Source organism: Anomaloglossus baeobatrachus, chromosome 10 (assembly GCF_048569485.1).
Source record: "Anomaloglossus baeobatrachus isolate aAnoBae1 chromosome 10, aAnoBae1.hap1, whole genome shotgun sequence".
Classification (NCBI taxonomy): Eukaryota; Metazoa; Chordata; class Amphibia; order Anura; family Aromobatidae; genus Anomaloglossus; species Anomaloglossus baeobatrachus.
In genome coordinates, this window is record NC_134362.1 from 102,335,961 (window position 1) to 102,360,290 (window position 24,330).

At 43.7% G+C, this 24,330-nt stretch overlaps 1 long non-coding RNA gene across 1 annotated transcript in view; it reads left to right on the forward strand.

Annotated features, from left to right (window-relative positions):
- Positions 1-154: 154 nt before the first annotated feature.
- LOC142255118 (uncharacterized) overlaps positions 155-24,330 on the forward strand; it is a 144,903-nt gene continuing 120,727 nt past the window's right edge. Inside the window, exon 1 of the long non-coding RNA XR_012727351.1 lies at positions 155-494. This is a non-coding gene — a long non-coding RNA (uncharacterized LOC142255118). The remainder of the gene's footprint in view (positions 495-24,330) is intronic.

Consider the following 24,330-nt stretch of genomic DNA (forward strand, 5'->3'; position numbering starts at 1 on the left):
CCATCGTCCTTCTATCACAGCCTGCATCTCTCATGGACTGTTCAGGCTCTAGCCGCATCCACAGCAGCAGGATGGCCGTGACACATCAGAGACGATGAATTTCCCGCCCCCACAATCCTCTCGGGCAGAGAGAGGAAGCACGCAGTGAGGGAGCTGAAAATCAAAATGACATCTGTCTCCCTGCACCGCCCCCCTCTGGAGCCTGGCGGACGGCACCCTGTGCAACTGCACTACTCACATGTAGATGATAAAGCCAGCTATGATCATGGGGGCCGCCAACACAGGAAGCCGAAGACACATGGTGGTGGGGGCCCCCTTGGAGGCTCTTGTGGTGGGGGCCCCTGGGCGGCAGCCCCGCCTGCCCTGCCTATAATCCGGCCCTGTCGCCTGAATTGTTCAGCTATTTTGAAGGAGTTCATTCCTTGGCCATGAGGCAGCACCAGCTGATGTCTTCAGGTGTTCATAGGGGTTGTGTTTGTACACAACCTGCTCAGGTGAGCACTTTCCTTTTAATATTCTTATACCCAAAAGGGTATCACCCGATGTTTTTGTTTGTTTTTGTTCTCCTACAGTTTTTGTATCATTGCATTTACGAATCTTTAGACCATGTGCACACGTTGAGTATTTGGTGAGGTTTTTACCTCAGTATTTGTAAACCAAAAACAGGAGTGGGTGATAAATACAGAAGTGGTGCCCATGTTTCTATTATACTTTTGAGCAAATTGTTCCACTACTGGTTTTGGCTACAAATACTGAGGTAAAAAAACTCACTGAATACTCAACATATGCATGTGGCATTAACAAAAACGTTGCCACCTTAGACCTCGTGCACATGTTGAGTATTTGGTGAGGTTTTTTTTATCTCAGTATACATAAGACAAAACCCAGAGTGGAACAATCAGAGGAAATGTATAATAGAAACACGGGCACCACTTCTGCATTTCTCACCTATTCCTGGTTTTGTCACACATTTCTCTTTGTTGCATTTTTTTGAAAGTTGATTATATAATACTACTAATGCCATGTTGAAGGCCCATATAAAGTTGCATTGTTCACAAGCATTTGTATGTACAACAATTGCATTTCAGGGAAGAAAACATCCAATGCAAGTTATTTTTTTCTCATGTTTTCTATAACACTGACTTAAATAAATGTTACAGTTCAAAGCAAAAAAAAAAAAAAACCTCACCAAATACTGAATTTGTGCATATGACTTAACGGTACGGGAACATGTAACACAAAAAATGTTAAACAATTTTCTTGTGGATTTGCAAAGAACGGAATCCCCAATTTTCTTATTTTTTTTAGAACATGCCCTTACTGTAAAAAAAATGAACTTAGACGACCCCTTTAATAAATATTTGTGCACATTTCTTTGAGGCAATTATTACAGAAAACTGGAATAACAGCATTTAAATATTTTCCCTTGAAAATATTCAAAACATCTTGATCTATTCAGTAATGAGTATTAGATATGATCTTGATGATTTGTCCAAGGGCATGTAGTGGGGCAGAACATTCCTAAAACAGCCATTAATACCCGTTAACATTAAATTCATAAGATTAAAGAAGTGGTTGACCCATTTTCATTATGGCCACATCGATATTATGTTGAGAAACAAGGTTTCTCTTAGATACCTTGTGTTGCCAATAATGCCTGTGAGCGACGCTATTGCAGTCCGCTCTTCCCCATCCCTGACTCCCAGGCTTTGTGACCTCGGGGATCCAGTGATGTCACATCAACTTCCCGTTCAACTAACATCACTGCAGCCGGCCCCAGTCTTTCTGAATCACTGGGCTGTGGGCAGAGTTTCACTGCTCGTCACAGCCAAGTGTGTCTCCTGCTTGCATGGTCTGCAGTGAAGGAGGAGGAAGCAGGGAGGTGCTGGGCTGTGACACTGGGGTGATAAGAGGGGTGAAACACCACCCACAGCCCAGTCACTCAGGAAGACTGCGGCCCTCCACAGTTGACGTGACATCACCGGATCCCAGCGATCATAGAGCCCGGGGGTGAGTGGTCCACAATAGCACCGCTCACAGGCACTATTGGCAACACAAGGTATTTGAGAGAAACATTGTTTCTCAACATAATTTTGATGTGGTCAGTAATGAAAAGGGGTGAACAACTTCTTTAAGCTATTTATGTCTGGATGATCCAATCTTTTGGATCAATCACAGCATACTGTATGTGCAATTTAATGAAAAAGACTGGAGAAAAAGGTAGTTGTACCACTCAAAATTTTTATTTTATTAACTAATACACCAATAAGAATGTTTTCATAAAAGTATCTGTGCCGCCCCCCGTGCCAGCAGCCAGTGCTGCTGGATCTGCGGTATGGCTCGAGGGACTCTACTAGACCCGGGGGTCGCGTGAACACTTCGAATAAAAAGGGGACATAATTGGATGGGATTTGCTATAAACTGTGTGTGGTGAGATGTAGCACCACCGCTGCTGTTATGGGATGCCCGGGGAAGATGTGATGGCAGCTGGATGTTAACCCCTCCGTGGGTAGGGATAGATGCCCCGGGGCCCAGTGTTGTGCAGGGTTGCAGGGATCAGCACACTTACAGTTCGGTTGTCCTGGTGCTGGATGAGGCTGCACTGATGTGTGGAGTCAATAAACACACAGTTCTTTTGGTAAACCAAGTGACCAGCCTCCGCAGACGGGTGTATCTGGTTCCACACCCGGGCTGGTGATCAATGTCTCTTTCTTCTGTACTCTGTATTTTTCTGTGATGGACTTCCCGGTGTGTAACATGGGAGTCCGCTCCCGGTCCTGTGGTTGGGAGCCGTGCCCATCTGACACTGAGCCGTGGGATCTACCGGGCCCTGGCGGATGCCCTATTCCTCTCTGTGGGTGGTTGTCTACTTTTCGGGACTTAGGTTGAGACAGGACCTATAATCCTGCCCTCAATTGGTTAATTAGCTGGGCCGTTGGTGCTGGTCCTGGCTTCAGGGTCCAAGTACCCTCTTTCTGCATGGTTTCCGGGTCAGTTCTCTGGTGTCGGTACCGGCGGGCTCCAACCCTGCCCCGGTCCACCTCGGATCTCCGGCAGCCGTCTTCCCGTCTCCTCCTGCCACTGGTCACCATTTTCCACCTAGCCAGCACGCCGGGGCTCCAACCCCGATGCCTGTCAGCTTGAACTTCAGACCTTGACTGCCTGAGCTCCACCTTCACTCAACTTGAACTCGGCTTCAACTCACTGCTCTCCCGCTCCGGGTTCTCCAGACCCCTAGGTGGGCATTCTCCATCCGCCTGGTCCCGCCCACTGGTGTGTCTGTCCTACCTTGAGGGGTTGACTAGGATTTCAGGTCGGCTGCTTTAACCCTGTCTTGGAGAGGTGTGTGGGGGCCTAAAACTGTGTGACTACCTGGTTTTGCCAGGGCGTCACATATCTGTCGAAAATCAGGCACAAATGGGGGGTACATGGCTAGAAAGACAGCAAAAAAACCTCAAGAAATCTTGAGGAGGACCAATTGCATCATCAAATAAACAATCAGTACATGTAAAATCAATGAGGCTGACTCTATAATGTACTGCTATAATTTTCTGTTGTCTTTCCATTCATGTACCCCTCATTTGTGCTTATTTTTTCATACTGATACTTTTATGAAAATGTGGCGCCCCTGAGGCTCTGGTCACCACAGGGTACTGCACCTCAATTAAGGTGCGGTATCTATCTCAGGTAAGGAGGGGGTTAATCACCGGTGTTCCACATTCACACACTACATATAGCTTAAGAGCCTTCCCACAGGGTGGGTTGGCTCAGGGTAGGTAGGGGGGGTGGCCATACAAACATGGACCTCCTGGTCACTGAAGCCAGCCACCTGGGGGTCAGGTTCCACCTGGGTAGAAATAGGCACAACACACGCACATTAAGAACAGACCCAGCAGAACCATAGTTCTGGCAAGACATCTCTGGAGAACTTGGACTTTATTGAGTCCAGGGGCTTAGAGCGGGAGCTCAGCCAGGGTACCTAACTGCAGAGGGGGACACCCTAGAAATAGGACTCTCACTCCTTTTCTCTCTCAAAACACCGGTGGTGACCTCTTACCAAATCTGGGATTGACCTGAGCCCATCACGGCAGTGACCAGTGTGACCGGGCTGGCAGGTGAAGTTGTGAGTAAAACTACACCCTGAACCCGCAGAGACTGTGTTGGCTCGTCCTTACTGGCACCGCCGCCCAGCACTTAGGCGCACACGGCCATTACTACCCTCATCATCTACCTGGGGCCCGCTCCACCTTTGGGGAGTGACACCATGCTGGCTGCCTTAACACCTGCCCCAGAGAGAAACCCAGCAGTGGCGGCTACTCCCTGGCCACATGCCACAGATGGCATCACGACAAATTTTCCCAAATACCCCGCTTCCCCCACCATTTACTGTACGCCTCAGGGCAACGGAACCAGGCAAGGCTAACTCGAAATGGCCCGGCAATGAGTAGGTTAACCAGCTGCCCCATGGGGCACTATATTTGTCGTCATGAACAGGACCCAATAAATAAGTGCCCAATAAACCGGGTGCTGTGCGCCTACAGTATTGTGTTAAACTGGATAATTTGGTGTTGAACCGTTCCTTTGCAAAAAGAATGGTCGCCATTTTCGGCAAAGCGTGGGAAAAGAAGAAGCGTGTCTTTGTGGGTGGAGCCAAGATAAGTGCGCGAAGAAGACCCCCGCTGCCGGAAATTACCAGGAAACCCTGTGTCTCCAGCCAAGAGCGAGAACTGTTTTTCCGGATACACTGTACAGCTTATTTGAATTGCAACACTAGATTTTGGAACTGAGAAAAGGCATGGCTGCTCTGACCAAGGTAATGCAGATCAAGCCAGGAACCCAGCAACCGGTGACCATTGAACTGGCTTCCAGTGCTGATGATCTCCCTTGGCGGCGACGTGGGAAGAACCCGCCGCCCCACGCCACTGACCGTTATGATGCTGACGGGCAGCCCATCTGCCGCCGATGCGGCAAGTCGGGACATTATGCCAAAGGATGTCCAGTGACCGTGCCAAACCAGGGGGTTGGGACAGGCCCTCTGGAAACACAAGCAACCAAGCAAGAATATTTGTTAATGTTTTTCATATGCAGAATGTTTTTTCATTGCTGATATTTTCTGACTTGAAATGTTTTGATAGGCCTGGCTCAACTGCAAGAGGTGTTCAGGAGTAAAAGAAACAATAATAATAGAAAAATAACTTCGGCACTCAAAAGGGAAAACCAGAAAAAAGTACAAATCCAGAAGCAGATGTGCTCAATCTTATATTTTATTGCTGTTCAAAAAAATATATCCATTTTTGATAATGGTGTTTATAGACAGTGTGCCACCCCCGCATCAGCAGCTGGGCTGCTCAGATCCGGATCCGCGGTGGCTCAAGGGGCGTCTGGACCTGGGGGGTTGTGCGGCCACTCCACTCAAGGGGATATTTACAGGGGACGGTGTATTTGAGAGTTTGTGACGCCACCCGTGGTGTGTGGTAAGGTGGAGTACCACCGCTTCAGCTGGGAGTACCCGGTGGCGATGGAGTGGGCAGCCAGGTGTTTAACGCCTCCACAGGTAGGAGGGATGCCCCAGGACTCGATGATGGTGACAAGGACGTGCCGTTGGGGAGATAAGGGTCACTTGTGTACTCACTCAGTCCAATAACGCAAACACCGACAACTTTAGTAAACCAAAGTTCTGGACACCGCTGCCGCTAACGGGGAGCACGTCTGGGGCTCGTTCCTGCTGGTGTTGCCTGTTAATCTATGACCTTTCCCTTGGCACTTTGTTCTCTTCTGGTTGGTCCCTATAGCCTGAAACTAATCGGGTCCCGCTCCCCAGTATGGATAACTGAGGGAGCTTGCTCTCAGGGTTCACGCTTGGGATTTTCTGGATCGTATGTGTGGAAAGTCCTATCCCCCTCGGTGTGCTAGTACCCTGATTTTGGAGTGGGTGGAGAGCGGATCTTGAAGGCTCCTTTCTCGTCGGGTAAATTGTCAGGGTGCTTGAAGCTTCTCCCTGACCTAGGGTCCACGTACCTCGTCGTGCCCTGGTCCCAGCCTGGTGATGGTACAAGGCTGCCGGCTGTCCTCCACGACAATGCCGTGCCCCTTGTCACGATCCCCTGCGACAGGGGGTCCAGCTCCTACTAGGCCCAAACCAACGTCTGCTACCTAGTACTTCCAAGGAGCCCAGTTTCCTAGGATTTTGATTAGCTGGTTTTTGGTAACACCATTAGTTAGGGAACCCGTAACCAAGGAGGAGGTGGATATTGCACATAAGGGCAGATTGCACAATATCCTGTGACGACCTGATAGGCCAGGGCGTCACATTCCCCCTTTGGTTAAACGTAGCTCGTCCCCGAGCTACAGGACATCAGAGGTTTATTATTTTTTTTTAAACTATGGAAAGTAGAAAAAGGAACATTTTTATTTACACTGGTTCATCCCACAATAGGGAGGCTTGTTACTGAAACGTTACTGGAAACTTTAGAGTTCATCATTCCAACGGTGGAACGCTACCGGTTTCAGTAGTAGCGGAGGCTCAACCTGCTCCATTGCAACCTCTTCCTACAACAGTCCAGTCCCAATGTCCCGGATCCCATTAACCCGCCACCCAAACAACCTGATGCCTTGCAGACCTATGGTGGGTCCGTGACCAGGTTAAGGTGTTGTGATAGATGACTCTGGTGGGCACAGGAGGGGCAATTATTCAAAATAAACAAGTTCGTGTTGGTCACAACCAGTCCTGTAACCGTGGGCCATTTTTACTATATAAAGCTAACACAGTCCATGTACCGGGGTACACACTATAACAAATCTCGTAAATCTGGTAATTCTCACTCTTTCATTCAAACCCGGTTGATTAGGTGCTTATTTTCTAACATTTTCTATATGAAAAATAATAAACTTTGAAAAACAACAAACGAAGGCACAGATACCTAACACTTTCTATTAAAACATTAAACTACTGGTACCGCTCACTGGGAGGCTGATAGTTAACAGCGGCGGCTGGCACAACCTGCTCATTAAGCATAGTGAGCCGCTTTACATCAAGGGTGTACCAGCCCCATTCACTCCAATGCCGAGTGTAACCAACTACCTCTCCTGGCTCCAGATTACGGTCTGGGTGGTCTCTCGGGAGGTGTTGCTCCATATCTCTTCAAGCAACGAACACCTCCTCGGAGAGATCCGCTTACCATATGAAACCCCACCCTTTTTCGGGGTTGAACTGCCTGACAAGGCCCTTACGCCACGGCCCCCTGACATGGAAAGTGGCCCTCCTCAGGTGTTCCTTCTCCCTCTGTGCACGGGCAACTGCTTCCCGCTGCCTTTGGTCTGGAGTCGTCATCTTTGTTTTCAATCTTGTGTGTTGTCGTTTCCAGTAGGGGGCGTCAGCGTACGGCCTCGGCTCCCTATCTAGCTCTGGCTTCAGGTGTGCTCTTGTGGCCCCAACAGCCGTTGGGATGCCGCGCGGCGGTGGAACCGGCAGCTCTCCAGATTCCACTTCCGCCTTGGGTAACAGAAGGACCGACTGCTCCACAGCCGGGGTTGTAGGGTCCAGGTGCTCTGCCTCTGAGGACGGACCCGGTGATGCGGCCGGGTCTGGTCTGGCCGGGGTCGGGGTGACCGCTGACGTGACCAGGTCAAGGGACAGAACCGGGGTTTCCGCCGCTGGGGCTTCACTCAAAGGCACTGAAAGTTCTGCTGCCGGGGTAGAAGTTGGCAGCTCGGCGTCCGCCGAGGACGGGGTTGGTGGCGGTGATGTACTCACCAGAAGCGGGGGTGGTCCGGACCCCACAGCCGCATTGGCCGGATTGGGGTAATCATCAGGGACTGGGTAACCGCTTATCCTCTCTTCACGTGGGATCTCTATCTCACCGGCTCACACCGCCATCGCCATGCTCCTCATCTCTTCCATCCAGTGATCCAAGATGAACAGGAACTGCGTCCGCATCCTCCTGCACAGCTGCTCTGTCTCCTTCTCGATCCAGGTCGCGGTCCCGGGAACAGTACCTTCCGGTAACCAGCTCCGCTCTACCATTTTGCATCTGCGCTGTCCAAGAACGCTATGGCAGAATCCTGGAGTCCCTGCTTCTCTTCCACTGTAGTTACATTCCGGCACGCCCCTTCGGTTTTCACTCAGCACTCTCCTCGATGCTGTGGCCCTCTGGGAACTTCCGGTTCCGGCCTCACATGGCGGGGCTTCTGCTTTGCGCGCTTTCGCAGGGAAGATGGCGTTTTTGGCTCGAAAAGATGGCGGAAGATGGCGGAATTGGTGGGGACAGGATCTTGACTCGCGGATTTCGGTCTTCAAGGCGCATGTCACCCATCTGAGTGGTCCTGCTCACATCCTGTTCGTGACGCCAGGTAATTTGGAGGTGTGCCGCCCCCGCATCAGCAGCCGGGCTGCTCGGATCCGGATCCGCGGTGGCTCGAGGGGCGTCCGGACCCGGGGGGGTCGTGCAGCCACTCCAATCAAGGGGATATTTACAGGGGATGGTGTATTTAAGAGTTTGTGATGCCACCCGTGGTGTGTGGTAAGGTAGAGTACCACCACTGCAGCTGGGAGTACCCGGTGGCGATGGAGTGGGCAGCCCGGTGTTTAACGCCTCCACGGGTAGGAGGGATGCCCCGGGACTCGGTGATGGTGACAAGGACGTGCCATTGGGGAGGTAAGGGTCACTTGCGTACTCACTCAGTCCAATAACGCTGACACCGACAACTTTAGTAAACCAAAGTTCTGGACACCGCTGCCACTGAGGGGGAGCACGCTTGGGTCCCATTCCTGCTGGTGTTGTCTGTTGATCTGTGACCTTTCCCTTGGCACTTTGTTCTCTTCTGGTTGGTCCCTATGGCCTGTAACTTATCGGGTCCCTCTCTCCAGTATGGTTAACTGAGGGAGCTTGCTCTCAGGGTTTACGCTTGGGATTTTCTGGACCATATGTGTGGAAAGTCCTATCCACCTCTTTGCGCTAGTAGCCCGATTTTGGAGCGGGTGGAGAGCGGATCTTGAAGGCTCCGTTCTCGTTGGGTAAATTGTCAGGTTGCTTGAAGCTACTCCCTGACCTAGGGTCTACATACCCCGTTGTGCCCTGGTCCCAGCCCGGTGATGGTACAAGGCCACCGGCTGTCCTCCACAACAATGCCGTGTCCCTTGTCATGATCCCCTGTGACCGGGGGTCCAGCTCCTACCAGGCCCAGACCAACGTCTGCTACCTAGTACTACCAAGGAGCCCAGCTCCTTACCTCCTCTCACTTCCTGACTCTCACTTCAACTGTCTATCTCCTGACACTCCTGACCTCCCCTTAACCAACCCCCACGTGGGCGACCCTATTTCACTCAGGCTGTCCACTAGTGTGTCTGGTGGGTGTGGTGCAGAGTGTTCCTAGGATTTTGATTAGCTGGTTTTTGGCAACACCATTAGTTAGGGAACCCGTAACCAAGGAGGAAGTGGATATTGTACATAAGGGCAGATTGCACAATACCTGTGAAGACCTGATAGGCCAGGGCGTCACAACAGTATCCAACGTTTCGACAGTGTCTGCCTTTTCCAAAAGACTGTCTAAATAATAAAAGCAAAGAACACAGAAACTCCATATCAATATACAAATGTTTTTCTAGACAGTAATTTACAAATATCGTATCAATGGGATAGTGTACAAATGTGTGCCATATAGAACATACATATTTATGACATATATGATAATGGATAACCACTTATCAGAATCATCGGTGATAATCCAGGAGTGAGATAAGTGAACTATTATGTCCTAGGGTAAAGGATTACTGAGAAAGTGCCCAGTCTATGAGAAATACCAGATGTGAGGGTGAGTAGGGATATAAGGTCTAAGGCTATGTGCGCACAGTGCGTTTTTCGCGGCGTTTTTGCGCGTTTTTCGGGTGCGTTTTTGGCCTCAAAACTGCAGGACTTTGCTTCCCCAGCAAAGTCTATGAGTTTTCATTTTTGCTGTCCGCACACATCTGTTTTTTTTCAGCTGCGTTTTTGTGGTGCCACAAAAACGCAGCATGTCAATTATTCCCGCGTTTTTCACTGCGCTTTTCATCCATTGAGTGCAATGGGATGTTGAAAGACGCAATGAGAAACGCAAATAGCTGCGTTTTGGTGCGTTTCTAAGACCAAAAACGCAGCTATAAACGCAGGAGGTGGGTAGTAAAGTGACGTGTACAGGAAGAGGATTCCTTCTGTCAGTATATACAGAAGCGTGAATCCTCCCGGTACCGTCACCGTCGCTTCCACCTCCCGTCCTGTGCATGTATGCTGCCGTGCGGCGCCATGTCTGGGCGGGAGGTGGAAGCGCCTGCGAAAACAAAAGTTAACAGTAGAAAAAAAAAAAAAAGTTATACTCACCTGTCTGCAGCCTCCCGGTGCCATGCCCGCTCCCAGCTCCTCTCACGGTATCGCCACCCCCGCTCCGGCTGTGTGCAGACGGCCGGGAAACCTCCGATGGATGCAGAACCTGGCGATGGATCACCTGATGCAGTCACCTGACGCATCAGGTGATCGTAAGTATCGCGGTGACGCGGGCGCCCGGCCGGTATCAGCGGATGCGTCAGGAGACTTCATCCCTGATTACCGGCAGCTGCTGCAGCGATCGGACGGGATCAGACTCCGCTGCAGGAGCTGCCGGTAATCAGCACATAAGTGAGTATTATTTTTTTTATTTTTTTTTGCACCGATGCATCAGCTGATTGTATAATCGGCTTTTATACAATCAGCTGATGTGTGATGGGATTCAGGCACTTGAACCTGACACATCATCTGATCGCTTTGCCTTCCAGCAAACCGATCAGATGATATTGGATCCGGATTGGACGGCGCGGGACCCTTGACCCAGGATTACTGCGGAGGGGGGTTCTTTATTTCAATAAAGATGGAGTCACTAATTGTGTTGTGTTTTATTTCTAATAAAAATATTTTTCTGTGTGTTGTGTTTTTTTTTTTATCTTTACTAGAAATTCATGGTGGCCATGTCTAATATTGGCGTGACACCATGAATTTCGGGCTTAGGGCTAGCTATACAGCTAGCCCTAACCCCATTATAACCCGGCGAGCCACCCGGCTTCAGGGCAGCTGGAAGAGTTGGATACAGCGCCAGAAGATGGCGCTTCTATGAAAGCGCCATTTTCTGGGGTGGCTGCGGGACTGCAATTCACAGCGGGGGTGCCCAGAAAGCATGGGCACCCTGCACTGTGGAATCCAATCCCCAGCTGCCTAGTTGTACCCGGCTGGACTCAAAAATTGGGCGAAGCTCACGTCATTTTTTTTTAAAATTATTTCATGAAATTCATGAAATAATTTAAAAAAAAAGGGCTTCCCTATATTTTTGGTTCCCAGCCGGGTACAAATAGGCAGCTGGGGGTTGGGGGCAGCCCGTACCTGCCTGGTGTACCCGGCTAGCATACAAAAATATGGCGAAGCCCACGTCATTTTTTTTGTTTGGGGGGGCAAAGAAATCCTGCATACAGTCCTGGAAGGAGGATGCTGAGCCTTGTAGTTCGACAGCTGCTGTCTGCTCTCCTGCATACACTATTGGATGGAGGATGCTGAGCCTTGTAGGTCTGCTCCCCCTGACTCTCCCTCAAGCATACAGTCCTGGATGGAGCATGCTGAGCCTTGTAGTTCTGCAGCTGCTGTCTGCTCTCCTGCATACACTATTGGATGGAGTATGCTGAGCCTTGTAGTTCTGCAGCTGTCTGCTCTTCTGCATACACTAGTGGAGAATGAAGAACACATTGAAGAAGGAAATGACATCAGACTTTTTTTTTTTGTTCACTGATAAAAAACGCATAAGGACGCAGTGAGCAAAAACGCAGCAAAACGCAGCAAAAAAACGCACCAAATCGCGGCAAAACGCGTGCGTTTTTTGCCGCGTTTTTTCGACGCAGGTGCGTTTTTGTGCGTTTTTAGCGGCCAAAAACGCACAAAAACGCAGCGTCAAAAAAACGCAGTGTGCGCACATAGCCTAATAGTCCAAAGTATTCTTGTATTTCAAAGGTCTGAAGCAGCTTTTGTATGTAAAGTAGTAAGGCAAACATGCACTCACCAGCAGAGACTAGTGAAACATAGAGGAAAACCAATGGAACTATTGAACACGTCTATGACTCGATGAGAAATCGAAAACTGTGGGAATGAAGGAAAAAATGAGACACATGCATTCACTGGGACACAATGTTACATATATAGATATCATCAAGTTTTGGGCACAAGAAAGGTTTTAGGTTGATAAACTTTGGATCTTTTGTAAAACACTGTTCTAGTGACATAGTGTACCCCTTACAAAAAACTTCAAATATTGATCAATGTAGATTACATTATTTCTGAAAAAAGCAAATGATCACACATTGTTGTCTACTTTTGATCTCCAGTGTATAACGTTTACTGGCCCTTTAAATGTAATTAGAAGACATGATACAGACAACAGGGAGCATTTCTCACATTTGCACAACCAATAAATCATCCATATGGAATAATAATGTAGATTATAAAGGGTGTTTTCCAGCTTCAAAAGCAAATAATAATTCAATTAGACCCATGAATACATGCATTATATAGCGTTGATTGATTTGGAAGTGACAGGTAAAGCATGATCAATTGTATTTATCCAAAATCAAATTAACATCATACACTTACCCATACGTATCCTAACAAGTGCAGAATCTCGCGCGTGATACCTCAATTAGTTCTGTGCTGCAAACAATGCAAATAGTTAAAAAGACATCCAAAATGATATAGACCTGTTATACTGCTAGAAATACTTGTGGCATTCCTGTGCATGGGAGACAATAAATAATACCATTCATACGTATTATCTCAGCTCCTTCTCCACTGAGTTATACAATATATTCCGCACAGTTTCATAAGGCTGAAATGAAAGCCATAATAGGGATTTCCCATTAATAACAAACAAAGCAAAAATTCCAGCACTATGATATGCCGAAAAATGCATTTAATAGAAAATCCACAGGTTAAAATTTGGACATCAAATAACATATACAATCCATAAAAACAAATGTAGATCTACGCATCTCAGATGACAGCTATACTTAGTCATTATCTGGACTCTTTTGAGGTTGAGCAGGACTCTTTCTATATATTATTTCCCATTAATACATTGAGTTCAATAAAGACATACCATGGTAAGTAAAGTTTGGGCACCCCTGGATAAAATTACTGTTATTGTGAACAGTTAAGGAAGTTGAAGATGAAATGATCTCTAAAAGGCATAAAATTAAAGATGACACATTTCCTTTGTAAATTAGGCAAAAAATAAATAAAATATATATATAATTTTTTTTCATCTTTTACATTTTAAAATTATAAAAAAAAAAAAAAGTAAATGGGCTGATGGAAACGTTTGGGTGCCCTGCATGGTTAGTATCTAGTAGCATCACCTTTCTCAATTATCACAGCTTGCACTTTTTGTAGCAGCCAAAAGTCTTTCAACTCTTGTTTAAGGGATTTTCATCCATTCTTCCTTGGAAAACTCTTCGGGGTTCTTTGCACGTTGCGAGATCGCTACTGCGATATCGTTGGGGTCAAATTGAAAGTGGCGCACATCCGGCGCCGGTAACGACGTCGCAACGTGTAAAGCCTAGAAGCACCGATAAACGATCGCAAAAGCGTCGAAAATCGGTGATCTGTGTAGTGTCGGTCATTTCCATAATTTCGCTGCAGCGACAGGTACGATGTTGATCCTCGTTCCTGCGGCAGCACACATCGCTGTGTATGAAGCCGCAGGAGTGAGGAACATCTCCTTACCTGCATCCCGCCTGCAATGAGGAAGGAAGGGGGTGGGCAGGATGTTTACGTCCCGCTCATCTCCGCCCCTCCGCTTCTATTGGCCGCCTGCCGTGTGACATCGCTGTGACGCCGCATGACCCGCCCCCTTAGGAAGGAGGCGGGTTGCCAGCCAGAGCGACGTTGCAGGGCAGGTAAGTGCGTGTGAAGCTGCCGTAGCGATAATGTTCGCTATGGCAGCTATCACAAGATATCGCATCTGCGACAGGGCCGGGTACTATCGTGCTCGGCATCGCTACAATTGGCTAGCGATGTCGCAGTGTGCAAAGTACCCCTTCCAGTTCTGTGAGATTCCTGGCTCATCTTGCATGCACTGCTCTGCTAGTTACAGATTTTCAATGACGATCAGATCAAGGGACTGTAAGGACTATTGTAAAACCTTCAGTTTGTGCCTTTTGAGGTAGACTATGGGGTGCTTCACACACAGCGAGCTCGCTGCCGAGATCGCTGCTGAGTCACGCTTTTTGTGACGCAGCAGTGACCTCATTAGCGATCTCGCTGTGTGTGACAATGAGCAGCGATCTGGCCCCTGCTGCGAGATCGCTGCTCGTTACACACAGCCCTGGTTCGTTTTCTTCAAAGCCGCTCTCCTGCTGTGACACACAGATCGCTGTGTGTGACAGCAAGAGAGCGACAAATGAAGCGAGCAGGGAGCAGGAGCCGGCGTCTGACAGCTGAGGTAAGCTGTATCCAAGATAAACATCGGGTAACCAAGGTGGTTACCCGATATTTACCTTAGTTACCAGCCTCCGCAGCTCTCACGCTGCCTGTGCTGCCGGCTCCGGCTCTCTGCACATGTAGCTGCTGTACACATCGGGTTAATTAACCCGATGTGTACAGCAGCTAGGAGAGCAAGGAGCCAGCGCTCAGTGTGCGCGGCTCCCTGCTCACACTGGTAACTAATGTAAACATCGGGTAACCATACCCGATGTTTACCTTAGTTACCAGTCTCCGCAGCTTCCAGACGGCGGCTCCGTGCAAGCGCAGCGTCGCTTGCACGTCGCTGCTGGCTGGGGGCTGTTCACTGGTCGCTGGTGAGATCTGCCTGTTTGACAGCTCACCAGCGACCATGTAGCGATGCAGCAGCGATCCTGACCAGGTCAGATCGCTGGTCGGATCGCTGCTGCATCGCTAAAGTGTGAAGGTACCCTATGGTGGATTTTGACGCCTGATTAGGATCATTATTCATTTGTAGAAGCCATCCTCTTTTCAACTTCAGCTTTTTACATCCTAGTGCCATCTTATTTTACAGATACATCATCATTGTGTAGCACAGAACACTGTAAATGGTCTTGTAAAGGATTGTAGAATGACAAAAAGAAAATGGATTGGACACAGACAGCGCACAAATGACAAGTGAGAAATAAATTGTCCTACCCTCTTGAATGAAAATCGGACTGATTTTTTTATACATCAGTGTAATCGTACTCTAAAATTTACCCTTTCTTGTCTTCTTGCTGCAAATTATTGGACAACAGACGCAGTAATGAGAAATCAAGTAGTCAGAAATTATATAGCAATCTTTAAGGGGTTGTCTAGGATTTAAAAAAATACCAACAGCAAAAAATGGTACTTAAAAAAACAATATTAATTTTGCTCTGTCCCCCACTGCTTTACTTGTGCTATTTTAGTGGTCTCTGTTTACCTCACTGCAGTGATTACTTGCTGTGTATTCTTATGATTACTCAAGTAAATTACTGACCTCACTGGTCTACCTTGCAGAAATGAACGCATCCTCTGGCAGAATTTGTCTTTGTCAAATTTGATTTTCACCACAAAAATGCTAAAAATATACATGCGTTTTTACCGCGTTTTACATGCTTTTTCATTGCTTAAAGTCAGGTGCGTTTTCTATACAAATACACTACTAAATAAAGTTTTAACATTCAAACACTATGAAAAAATGGGAAAAATGATATCAAATATTATGTTTTAAATCATAAACAAAATAGCGAATTTTAGTAAAAAGATTAATGTGATCTAATATTTATGTATAAAATAACGTTAAATTATTGTTTTTCAATTATTTTCTAGTCGGACTATATGCGTGTGAAAAGGAACACATCGTGACCTCACTATATTGTCAAAAACGCATGCATTTTGCATCAAAAAAGCATGTAAAACGCTAGGACTTTGATTAAGGATGCGTTTTGAAAGTTCACATTGAATTTCATGTTAGCAAAACGCAGCCAAAATGGCAAAAACAATTGACATGCTGCTTCTTCAAACGCAGAGATTTTGACAAATTTTATGCAACTAAAACACTGAATTTTAAAAAGCATTGTGCGCACAAGAAATCCCTATTCCCCATAGACTTTGCTTGGAAATTAAAACGCATGCATTTTTGCATTAAAACGCTGCCGTTGAAAACGCTGCGGAAACGCATGAAAAAACGCAACATGCGCACACAGCCTTTAGGCATTAGTTGAGGTTAGTGATTGGCTGCAGTGCTTACATTATATATGGCACGTAATCACTGCTTCAAAGTAAATAGGATGTTTGTACTATTTGGATAATAGCAGTGATAAAAGAGTGCGGTAAGTGCACATTTAGAAGCCCAATTTTTGTGTAAGTGTGCTATTTGTGAATAGCATTTATAACTGGGATAGTTTATGGCCCCTGAAATATTGTGGAGACATGTTCAATTTTGATTTGAGGGTAAGCTCAAAATTGGCAATGCAAGTGTTTAGGTCTGTGAAAAAAATCGGACTGCACTCGGATGACATTTGAGTGCAGTCTGAATTTCATGAAGTATAAAGGTCCAGTCACACATAACGAGTTCGTGAACGAGATCGCTACTACGTCACACTTTCTGGATCGTATATGAGTCGTTGTTGAAATCGCATGTTGGGTGTCACACATAACGAGTTTATGAACGAGCATGCGTCCCGTATAACGATCTTTCAAATCGCAGGGACCCTGTCACACACCTACTATGTTAACGATTCCAATCCCATTAGGGGCGTAGTAAAATGCAGTGAGTCACGTAGGCGTGCATTTGCGTCGCAGCTTTCATTGGCGGCCAATATTGCGTTCTGATTGGGCAGCCGGGCGGGCGTCGCCTTTTCCACCCCCTACGCACACAGGTTTCACAGGTTTGCTCCTAGAAGACTCAAAAGGGAACAAAGCATGAAGCGATACCCAATCAGAACGCAATAGTGTTCTCATTGCTAACCAATCGTTGCAGAGAGAGGGCGCGGAAATGGCGACGTAACTACATACTATTGTTCTCAGCGCCAACCAATGGGTGCAGAAGGGGCGTGGAAACGGGGACGCAACAACACGCCTTCGTGCATCTCATCTAGGTCGTCAACGAAATCGTAAATAGGGTGTCAAACATACAGATTCATGCAGCCCAGCAGGACTCCAACGAGCCAAAAATGGCCCAAGCTGTTCGGCATCGATCAGCGATTTCGCAGCAGGGGGTGAATCGTTGGTACGTGTCAAACATGACGAGATTGCAATTGAAGTCGTTCTTGCGTCACAGAAACTGTGACGTAGTAACGATCTCGTTTTACGATCTCGTTATGTGTGAAGTGGCCTTTAGAAATGTGAAGGTAAAATATTTTTAGTTGTTGGTTCCCTTTAACTCTCCACGTATGAGAAAAACTGATGACACTTGGAACAGACTCTTAAACTCTGTTCAAAGTCTGATCTAAAAAATCAGTCAGTTTTTCTCATACGTGGAGAAAAATGAAGGTCTGTATGAGCGCTAAAGAAAACTCATAAGAGCTAATTTCAAACACTGAGACTATTCCTAAAGCCTTCTTAGATGCCCATCGGGCCAGGACCACACATGGTATACGTATACTGCTGATGCAGAGAACTCCTCAAACCTCCTGAAATGTATTGAGCTGCATAATTGAAAATAGAAAGTGGTACTGAGTAACCCTATATGTCTAAATTCCTGTCATTTTGGAAGAAAGTCTATGAGAGAACAACATAATAAGAAATGAACCTCAATAATTACATTGTGAAACCTCCATGAGTGCCAGAGATGTGTCTTCTTGTAGTTTTCATATCCTAGAAAATACTTAGAAAGGCAAATAGTCCTAGAACACACGTTGGATTTTAGGTTTTATTGAATTATTGATATTCATAAGTTCATACATGAATTGCTTTACTTTGAGACGTTCCTGTGTCTGGTGTTACATGCCTAATGGGATGTGTCTGTTAGGTGTCACCGAAACTAAACAGCAAATTCAATAATCTGTGATTTAATTTCTTATATTTTTCACCATTTAACCTCCTGCAGACTCCCTAATGTCTATTCAGATCTATATTAAATTAAGCACCGCTGCTAATGAAGGGCAATAAACGTGCCTGTCAGTAGACTCGTCTTTCATTAGGCACATTATAATTTTACTGAGCTGTAAATGAGTAAACATTAGTTTTGTTAAACCAAGCAAAAGGCAGAGTGAAAATCATTCTTAATTGTACACCCTAAAGCCATGTGCAGAATTTTTCCTCGATTCTTGTACCTATTTGACTTTTCAGAAGAACTACGAAAAGCAGTGATATAAACATTTGTATTACGGATATGTCACATATGGCATAAGGAATAAGCCGTATCTCGCACTCTAGTACCTCCAGCATACATGAACAAGGTAAGAGAAATTATACAAAATTGAGCTGACATGTTTTGTTAGATTTTATTATATTTCCGTTTGACTAAAGATTTAAAAAAATGTTGATCTGAACTTGCAATACCAGCTCTGAATATTTCACCCTTTTAGTTTCAATATTGTCGAGGAATATAGTAAATATTAGTATTAATAAATATTATATATATATATATATATATATATAAAAAAAACTCATAGTATATATATATATTCACCCTTTTAGTTTCAATATTGTCAAGAAATATAGTAAATATTAGTATTTTTATATATATATATATATATATATATATATAAAAACTCATAGTATATATATATATTCACCCTTTTAGTTTCAATATTGTCAAGAAATATAGTAAATATTAGTATTTTTATATATATATATATATATATATATATATATATAAAAAAAAACAAACACACAGTATATATATATATATATATATATATACATTTATATATTCACCATTTTGTTGAGGAATATAGTAAATGTTAGTATTAATAAATATATATATATATATATGTATATATATATATATATATATATATATATATATATATATATATATATATATATATATATATATATATATATAAATAAACACACAGTATATATATATATATATATATATATATACATACATACATACATTTATATATTCACCCTTTTAGTTTCAATATTGTCGAGGAATATAGTAAATATTAGTATTAATAAATATTTTTTTATATATATATATATATATAAAATTATATATACACATAAAATATTGATATTACAAAGTAATATAGAAAATAACAAGGGTAGCCTCCCACTATCAGTGTCACCCGCGTTTTTGATGCTACATATGTTCACAGCATTTTACAGTAAGTGAAGTGGATGGGTTTAATAGAAATCTCTTGTCCATGGTGCTTCATTTTAACACTGCATAACCTGAACAGCTGTGAGTTTTTCCCACTCGCAGCATATACTGTAAATAACGCTGAGTTTTCTGTGAAGATTTTCCCCATAGACTTGCATTAGATGTGGACCATCCGCAGGTAAAAGACACACATGCGTTTTTGGTGTGTTATGCAGCTGAGACGCAAAAAGATTGTGTGTAATCTGCACCTAATGATGTCAATACCAAGAAGCTTCAAAAACAAAACAGCTTTATTTAAAGGATGGCACACCAAACAGAGACAATAAAAATGTAGCATTAAAAACGCAATAAAAATGCAGTGTCACAAATGCAATAAAAATACAGCGTCAAAAACTAAATAAAAATGCAGAGTCAAAAATGCAATAAAAATGTAGAGTCAAAAATATAGGACCAAAAACAAAATAAAAATGCAGTCAAAAACATAATAAAAATACAGCATCAAAAACACAATAAAAATACAGCATCAAAAACAAAATAAAAGTACATAATCAAAAACACAATAAAAATGCAGAGTCAAAAGTGCAATAAAAATACAGCATCAAAAACACAATAAGGCCCTGTGCGCACTAGAAGATGGATTTTTCTCAAGAAATTTTTTGAGAATCTGAAAGATAAGCACACTTGCGTTCAAAAAATGCACCAATAACGCACCAAAAAACACATGCGTTTTTGATGCGTTTTGATGTGTTTTTTTTGCAGGTTTATCCCTGCGTTTTTTTACCATTATCTATGGCAAAAAACGCAGTTACCTGCAGAAAAGGAGTGACTTGCTCATTCTTTTCCTCAAGAAATTCTGCAGAAAGAATGTTCTTGAGAAAAAAACACAGTGTGCGCACAGCTATTTCTTTTTTCCATAGGTTTAGCAGGAGAATGTCTGCAGAAGGGTTACAACCATTTTCTCAAGAAATTTCTGTAGCAAAAATGCAAAAGAAAAGGCGGGTAAAAACGTAGTGTGCGCACAGGGCCTAAAAATGCAGTAAAAAATGCATTGAAAAAACGCAAGTAAACGAAGGTGCAGAAATCGTGCAGAAATTCTGCAGCCTGAAAATCTCAACTCATCCTGATCAAGGCAATATAGAATAAATCTTATCAAATTTGACTTAAATATTTGCATTAAAATGGAAGGGCATTTTTGTAGCTTTTTTCCTGTATTTTTTTATTGTTTTCGCAGCCTCAACACAGCATTTTACTGTTGCAAAGGGAATTCGATTTCTGCAAATGTTTCTTATTTTTCCTTGAAGATTTTATAGTTTCAAATCTGCAGCAAGTCAATTCTCTCAGCGTTATTGCAGTGATTTTGACCCGTTGATTAAGAAAAAATGCATCAAAAATACACAATTTTTTATACAGTGTTGTTCTTGGCAACAGACATGTTTTGGGGTGTGCAGAAATGTCTGCAGCAAATACTTGTGCACGTTACAGAGGGCTTTATGTGATTCTCTGTTAATGATCCTGTTTATTATGGAGCCATGACACGGACAACAGACACGTTTTTAAGTAAATCCTGAGAAATATTAACCCATATGATTACTAATGGGGTATCAGGTTTATGTTGGGGTACTGACTACATTAAGAAGACTAAAGACTGTGGTTCTGTGTAATCAAAAATTCTAGTAACATAAAAATGACAATATTAAAGGAGTCCTTCATTTATTTTACATTGTATTTACTACAATACATGAAAGTAATAATTAAAAGTATGGATTTATAGGCTAACTCTTATTTAATAAAAATGCCAAAAATTACATTATTAAAAAAAAATTGACTGAAAAATACAATGTCTTTTAATAAATTATGGTACTGATCATTTTAACTTTTGTACATACAGTATATGCCATTATTGTATGTAAAGCGAATAAATATTATATTATTATTATTTATTTAGAGACAAAATATAAATCCTTATTTATGCAAAGCTACAAAGATTATGAATGAGAGCAATTAGAAGAAAGATCGACAATTTTTTTTTTCTTCTTAATGTTCTGTTGTTATGTTGTATTATATGATACATTTAAAAAAACAGATTTTGCATATACAGTATCTATATACATCACTACTCTAAGGCAAAAATAGTGAAAGCTCAGATCACCGTGTAATCAGCAGCAAAGGAAGCAAAATCCAAAATGATGCACAGACAGGTTTGCAGGAAACTTACAGTAAAGAATGCCAGAAATCCAGCAACAATGTCTTGGAAAATGTAAATAGATTACAAGTACATTTATTTCAAAAATCGGTAAAATAGAACAAGAGACATAAAAAGGGGGATAGTTGACCTCATATCAGCCATTACGCATTTCGAACAGGATACAAATGTCCTTGGTCATAGACATAAATAAAACTTTAATACAAATTATTTGAAAAAAAAAGTCAAATTTCACTCCTTCTCTTTCAACCCCTAGCATGCGCCGAAACAATAGATTTCCCCCACATATGAGATATTGGCATGCTAAGGAGAAATTGCACAACATATTTTATTGTGCATTTTTTCCTGTTGCCCTTGTGAAAATGAAAAATTTGGGACGAAAACAAAAAGTCAAATTGTGCTCCCTCCCTTCCGAGCCCTGTCGTCCAGCCAAATAGTAGTTTTCCACCACATATGGGTATAAGCAGAAATTGCATAACAAATTTTATGGTGCATTTTTTTCCTGCTAACCTTGTGAAAATGAAAAATTGAGACTAAAACAACATTTTTGTGGTAAGAATATGATTTTTTATTTTCTTGGCTTAAAGGGGTGGTTCACCCATATTCTTTATTGTCTAGATAGATATAATATTTTGAGAAACAATGTTTCTCTCAAATACGTTATGTTGGCAATAGTGCCTGCGAAAGGCGCTATTGCAAACCGTTGTTCCCCGCTCCGTGACCCACCGGCCTCCGTGACCTCAGGGATCTGGTGACATCACGTCAAGTTCCTGACACTGCGGCCGGCCGCAGTGTCCGTGAGTGATTGTCTTTGGGCGGTGTTTCTTTGCTCGTCACAGCCCATCAGTTCCTAGCTCCCTGCTCCCAGCTCCCTGCTCCCTCCTCACTCACAGCAAAGTGCTGCAAGCAGGAGACACACTGGGCTGTGACAAGCGGTGAAACACCGCCCACAGCCCAGTGATTAAGGAAGACTGGGGTCGGCTGTGACATGTCCGGAACTTGACGTGACGTCACTGGAGCCGGGAACAGCAGTCTGCAATAGCACCTCTCACAGGCACTATTGCCAACATAAGGTATTTGAGAGAAACATTGTTTCTCAATATAATATCGATCTAGACAATAAAAAATATGGGTGAACCATCCTTTTAATATTTTAAAATTCTGTGAAGTTCTTGGTGGTTCAAGGTGCTCACAACACAGCTAGATAAATTCCTTGAGGGGTCTAGTTTACAAAATTGGGTCATGTGTCCGGGGGTTCCACTGTTTAGCCCAATTAGGGAGTCTAAAAATGCAACATGGCATCCTCTATCGATTCCAGACAGTTTTGCATTATAAAAGTCAATTGGTGATCCTTCCCTTCCAAGCCCTGCCATACGGCCAAATAGTAGCTTTCCACAACATATGGGTAGAGACATACGCAGGAAAAATCGCACTACAAATTTTATGGTGCATTTTTTCCTGTCCCCCTTGTGGAAATTAAAAATTTGAGATTAAAATAACATTTTTGTGGGGAAAAATATGATTTTTTTATTTTCTTGGCTCAGCATTATAAGATTCTGTGAAGCTCCTGGTGGTTCATGATGCTCACCACACAGCTAGATAAATTCCTTGAGAGGTCTAGTTTACAAAATTAGGTCTTGTGAGGGGGTTTCCAATGTTTAGGCACATCAGGGACTCTACAACAAACAACATTTTTGTGGGAAAAATTAAAGTTCTCATTTTTTTCTTACACATTGCTTTAGTTACTGTGAAGCACCTGAAGGGTTAACAAACTTCTTGGGTGTGGTTTTGAGCAGTTTGAACAATGCTGTATTTAGAATGGTGTCACTTTTAGATATTTTCTTTCATTTCAATTCATATGTGACATGGTCCCTGAAAAAAATGGTTTTGTAAATTTTGTTGGAAAAATGGGAAATTGCTGATAAACTTTTATCCCTTCTATATTCCCCACAAAAAAAAAATGTTTCAAAATTGGTGCTAATGTACAGAAGACATGTGGAAAATTATATTTATTAACTATTTTGTGTGGTATAATGATCTGGCTTAAAAGACATAAAAATGAAACATTAAAAAATTATGAAATTTTAAAAATGTTTGCCGATTTTTTAATATTTTCATAAATCAACACAAATAATATTGACCAAAATATGAAACTTACATGAAGTACAACATGTCACGAAAAAACTTTTTCAGAATCACTGGAATATGTTAAAACATTATAGAGTTATTACCACATAACGTGACACTGGTCAGATTTGAAGAATGAGGCTCGGTCATTTACTTACTTAAGGATTTAAACAAACATAAGAGGTAAATGTAGTGCCCCTGAAGCCATCAGGGAGCTTCAAAGTTCTGCATCCCCACATGGATGCAGGGCCTACCCCCTAGGGCCCCAGAAGACCAGTGCCGGTAACAACAAAAACCCAGGTAAAAGTTTTTCCCCAACAATCCCCCATACAATGGTACATAGCTAGGGTCGGACCAATGGATGGCCGCCTAGAGGTGGAGCCAATCCAGTCCACTAGTTGACCAGATGGGAGGGGCAGACTCTGGAGAGGAGTCAGAGAGAGTGTCTGAGTAGGAGAGGAGAGAAGGTGGACATGAGGAGACGTTCTGACTCAGGTTAACAGTAACCTGGTAACCAGGAGAGTAGTTGCCGGTGGAGTATGGTGGAGTACTCCCGGAACTACGCACCGACGAGGTACAGAACCGTAAGAAAGGAAAGAGTTCCAAGCCGACCTGTTAACACCTGCACAGAGAGGGGACCATCAAGGACCTCGCTGACTCTAAAAATATGAAGACTCAGTAGCAAAGTGAGAACCGGGGACAGGACCAGAGACTCC